Here is a 6,000-nt window from a genome sequence, read left to right as displayed (position 1 = left end):
GTGTGTGGTAGTTCTGCTGCACGTTCTGCTAAAGCAAGAAACCTCGTCCTCTTTCTGCAGCAGGCAGGCCTTGCTCCAAGACCCATCTAACAGTTTCCTGCCCCCGACGAACTCATGCACCCTCTACGCAACTCTATCCTCCATCCGGCTTGCTTCTTTTCTTCTTTTTGTTAAAGTCGTGACGACGCCCACTTCTGTGTGGAAAACAACGGCGAGCCGATCTTGTCCCCCTCTCTTGTGTCAATTCGGATTTATGATAAGTGACACAAAAAACCGTTCGCCCTCCTCTCTCTTCGAATCAGAAGCGATGACCCTATCGCTCGTGGCCATGGTTGGAGCATAGCCTGCTATGCCCTGAAGTTCAGTTTTTAGAGTGCAGAAATGGGATGGTTCAGGTACGATCCCCTCCTCTGGGAGCTTCCAATTCCCGCGTTTCATTGGCTCCATTGCTTTAGGCGTTGGACAGGCCATGTTTTTGTGTCTACTGCCTTCGTACACTACTCACTGCAGTAAAACGTTCATCGCATATACCGGTGGCATAGCGAGGTAGAGTTCACCACCATGAACTCGCACAGTTGGTAGTGCAATTAGAACGGGAGAAGAACCTCTCTTGGAAATGATCCTCTCCCATTCAAACAACCCTTATGATCTTTCCTGATCTTTACCTTTCTTTTTCTTTGGGGGTGAGGGAGGTTGGGGGATACGTTACCGTCCCATCCATACATATAAAATTATGGGACAAAACGAAATTTACGAATTCGCACTTTTTGGATATCGCGTATGTCACGTATAAGAAGCTCCCCCAGTGAATAATTACGAAATAATGCTATGACAAAGCGAGACGCTATAACATAAGTTCGACAATATGTTGCATTTTTAGCACTAGCTTTATCCAGATTTAAAACACGTTACTTTGAAGCGCTGTGGCAGTTCCCAAACTTTGTGGCCGCGATGGATGGCAAACACGCAAAAATAGTGAAACCGAGGAAAACTGGCTCCGTTTATTACAACTGTTCGTCCTCGTTGATGCTTGCAAGGACACAATGTATGCACGCAGTGGCCTCCCGCGAGCGCACTGCAAGACGTGATGGTGAACACAGGGTGCTACCTGTAAGCTTGTGTAATTACAGCCCTAAAATATTATAGCATTACACGGTTAATTTATGATGTAAGACAACTATGAATATGCGCCACCTCCGCAGTGGCCGGCTCGTGGCTTAAATTTTGAGCCCCTTTGGCTTACCTGGCGTGCGACATACTGCTCACACATCTTCTCGTTTTTAAACGAAACTCCCAGCATCCTGAGCCGTTACCTTTTGGTTTGGAATGCGAGCATGCAGCCAACTCGTTATTAATAATTAACGCGTTCTTAACTAATACAACGACTACGCCGTGAATATGGGGACCCAAAACGTGCTTTGGTGTACACACATACCGTTGCTTCGGCATCCAGGTGTCTCTTTTTCATTTCAAAAACGATCTGTTCTCACATGGCATGTTTCCATGGTATACATTTCGGTATTGCTCACCGGCAAGTTTCCACAAAATCGAGTGTTGCTCTACCAGGTGTATTAGATAAAAACAAAAGAGCTTGTCACATTGGCAACAGAAGGTGGCTTTTTTTCTTTTTTTATCATCCTCCGGGAAGGTTCTGCGCGTCAGCCGTCACATTCTGTGCCCCGCGAACAAACTATATCCGCGTGGTTCTTTCTGACGGACGGAGCTGCCGAGCGCAGTGACGTTGCACAAGGCTCTTTCATATCTCGCCAAAAATAAGATAAGAACGTGGGCGCTTCCTAGATTCTGCTGTACGATAAGCCCCGCCCGCGACCGAATGGTTGGATGATTACGCTGATACCTCCTTTTATCCTCCTTCAGTCGCTGCGCAGTCAGAAAAGGCGCTCGTGTGAATACACGGTTATTCACCCAGTTTAATCGACGGCAGCGACCGTAAATTTTATTACGAAATATGTCAAAATGTCTATACTTATGATATGATGGATACAAGCCTCGTGCACGTAGGGCCAAAGCCTCGTGCATGTATGGTTGCCATGAGAGAACACTGAAAATTACGAATGAAGAATTGTGATGAACAATTCCGCAGCTCCAATGGGTGCGCCTCGGACAGCATTAGGCACAACACAGTGTAATGCCAGGACGTTGCAGATACGCTCGTTTAGGGTAACCTTCTTCTACTGGTGTGGTGGTGGTGTGGTGGTGGTGTGGTGGTGGTGATGTGCGGGTGAGAGGGCTCGCTGTTGTCGACCTCACAGAGGTGGGCAACGTCACGACTGAAGCCTGGGGGAATGTGCGTCCTGGGCCGACTTCTAAGGGAACTGTGCCGACATACTCTACTTTCTACTACTACTACTTCTACTCTTTGTGTAACACCCAGCCAAAGGGCCAAGGTTGATGAAAGGATGAAGGTTGAGGGCTGGATTAAAGATCAGAAACGATTAGAATTGACGAGATGAATGATTCAGCTGCATCGAAGAGGGCTGATGGAGCGGCTGCGTCTGCAGTGTGGCCAAATGACACAATAGTAGATAGCGATAAGGAAGTGGGAAAAGTTTGGAAAGTTAGTGGCGATTTTTGTATATCATTAAATTTTGATTAGCATCGTCGTCGTGGTGGAGACTTATGTGTAACGCTTAATTGACGTCTCATATCCTGCGCGCAACGTACCACTGTGCAGCACCTTAGAATTACATTGCTTATTCTGATATCAATAAACTAAGAGCATATGGATAATACGCAAGTGAGCTGGTACAAGTTAGTAGATGGCAACCTGTCCACCTGTTTGTCCCCGTCTCTAGTTCCGCCCCAGACTCAGGGAAATGTTGCCTTCTACCAATAAACTAAGCTGTCCATGTGGTGCTCGAACACACTGACTGCGCTACCTACTTCATCTGCGATTAACTGCATTTCGTTTTCCTTCTTTAACACCGCAGGCACCTTCCTTTCTCAATGACCTACGAAAGCATATATTGATAGCAAAAGTCTACAAAACACACTACTGTCACGGCGCAGTTATTAACTAGATGCTGTAAGTATACGCGTACACATCGCTTCCCATTACGGGGCGGAAGAGAACATAATACTATATCAGAACCTTACCCAGTGAGATTTATGTTCGGGTTTCTTCATCATATATCCCACTGACGGGAATCAGGTCGTAGAAAGTCACCTCTTTCTTCTTCCTCTTCAGGTAAACGAGAGTAACGGAGCAACGCAGCACCACCGAAGTGTGTGTGTGTATGTACAAAGAAACTTCAAATGAAAGCGGACTACACCGTATCTTAAATTCCGTTCACTGCAGGACCTGCCTCACATTACCACCAGCCATGGGGTAGGGTATCGCCCCTGGCGATGAAATTCCGCACTCATCTTCATTTAAATAAAGTTCTTCTTGCTTTTTGTGTGTGTGTGTGTGTGTGTGTGTGTGTTGTTTTTTTATTCATGATGCACGTCGTGTGCACGGACTTTTACCGATTTCGTACTTGAGGATGATGCAGTAGTCCTTGTGATGACTTTAGGGAAGCAAAGAACGCCCCAAATAGAGCACAGTTCACACTGTATCAGCTGAAATGCTAGCTTTTAATTTAGGATTCCAAATCTTCGTAGCGTGACGAGAGCTCCGCTGTGTAATGCTCGCTTCCCATTGGGTAACGAGCTGCTGCTGTTTCAAATATGTGTGGCAAAAATAACCATGTACGCAACGTTCAGGTCAACTTCAAACGTCCCAAGTTTTGAGAAACTTCAACAGGGCAATCAATAACTGTGTCAGAAGCTCTAGCTACTTTTACTTCGATTTATAAACAGACATAAATAAATTTAGTGAATTTGCGCCGCGAGTACAGGCCGAGAGTACAAGCAGTCAGCTCCGAGCGCACCATCAGTGGAATGCGTGCCTGTCTTGCATGTTCAAAACGTTTTTGCGTCAGGTGCACAATATTTTACGTACATTTACACGGTGTCCGACGGCACGTGGAACCTTATTATTTTTGCTTTTTTTTTTTTTTTTTTGACAATTCGCACACATGAGGGCAACCTTTCTAATTCTACGCAGATCTAAAGAAGTTCTAGGATTCTATTCTGTAGAAATTCGATGCTTAATAGCAATTGTACGCTAATTAACTTTTTTGATATATAAAAATATACTGGCATGGCGGATTATTCCCTTTTAGTCGTCGAGAAGGAGAAGCTTTCTCAGAAGCTTAGACTACACATGTACATATTTCTACTTTTATGGCATTATGTAGACAACTGCCTTAATTTATTCCAATATCAATTACAGTGAACTCTCGTTAATATGACCCCGTTAATCTGACATACTCGCTTTATGACCGTTTTTCTCGGGAACCGTTCCGCCCGGCATGTAAATCCCTCTCGTTAATATGACAATCCGTTTATCGGACAATGACCACGATTTTTGTCACAAGTAGGGTCAAACACAGGCATTATATTCCCGCTATTATGACCACCTCACATGACCCTCAGAGTAGCCCTCTGGAGAGGCTATCTGGTACCTCGCTCAGAGGGTGACACGTGTTAAAGTAGGGCGTCACAGGTTGCCTCGTTATTTTTTGAGCAGATAAAGTCCGATAACGTGTCCGCAATTGATGGTGCTATTGTCCATTTAGAAAAATTAATGACTCAAAATTGTTTGACGTAGTCATTGTTAACAGATTTTTCAGAAAATAAATCATAATTACGTCAGCTTTCGTTGTGCGTAGAGGTGTGTCCGGTCCGCGGAGGGTCCGTTTCTCGTTAATATGACAATTCGCTTTATGACCAAAATCCGCGGGAACGACAGTGGTCATATTAACGAGGGTTCACTGTACTAGCTTTCTTCTCCCTCACTCATTTTCACGTAGTCATCTTCGTGTGCGTGCGTATCGTATACGCATGAACTACAGTACCCAACTTTCACTTTTTAGAGCCAAGAGCAAGTATGTCGCTCTTTCCTTGCGCATGACTCACCATGCACACGCGGCACTTGCGATCAGTGATGCTTTCGTTGATGGAAGCTGTCTCGGAAATGCCACAGAGGTCGCTAAGCTTGAAGCTACGTCCGACCCTAATGCGCAGCACACGTATAGCAAAAGTGAAACAGCTCTGAATGAGCCGTAAAAAAAGTTCCGAACGACTACGCTCGAGTGGCCAATACGCTATATATTTCTCCCGTCGAGACATGCAAGACATGTATCTTGGAGACCCACTGTCAGTGGTAAAGCGGACTTCGCTCCTGTCACAACTCCATTTTAATCCCAGCAATGTGGAGACGTCGGAAGAAAGGCCGCATGCGGTTGGACATTTGCTAAGACATCTTGACAGCTGACTCGGCGACATGCATAGTTTGGGTATCGGAGCACGCATCTAACCCTTGTCGTGCAATAGCGAAAATAAAAACCAACGCGTACATGTGGTTCTGTGTCGAGCCAGCAATGGGGTAGGCTATCGCCCCTGGCGATGAAACTCCTCACTGGTTATCATTTCAATAAAATTGTTGTTGTTGTTGTTGTTGTTTCTGTCGCGCTTCTACTATCTCGAATGAGGTTTTGAAAAGGGGAAAGAGCAGTGAATACGGCAAACGGTCCCGCGAAGATATTGATAGAAGACTAGAAGTTATAGCAGATCATGATATATATACCGCCGCCAATCAATGAATAAGCTTCTGGTACATAAAATGATTATGATGATGATTATTATTGGAGTTTTTTATGGCGCACAAGCAGCTGAGACTACAGTGTGCCAGGACCATGATGAGAAACGTGACTAGTTAGAAGTAAAACCATATAGTTAAAAGCTGTACATTATACGAATTTATAAAACTTGATACGGTTGAAACTGCATAAGATCATGAAGGATTTAAATATGCGATGTCTGTATGCTCTCATTAGTCTCATAAAATGGGCTCGTCACCCGGCAATAGGGCTGAGTGATATGGTAAAAGGTGGCGGCAAAACTCGTGAGAACTGTGGCAGCGATGAGACTCGT

The sequence above is a fragment of the Ornithodoros turicata genome, chromosome 1, assembly GCF_037126465.1.
Source record: "Ornithodoros turicata isolate Travis chromosome 1, ASM3712646v1, whole genome shotgun sequence".
Classification (NCBI taxonomy): Eukaryota; Metazoa; Arthropoda; class Arachnida; order Ixodida; family Argasidae; genus Ornithodoros; species Ornithodoros turicata.
This window is presented reverse-complemented; position numbering follows the sequence as displayed.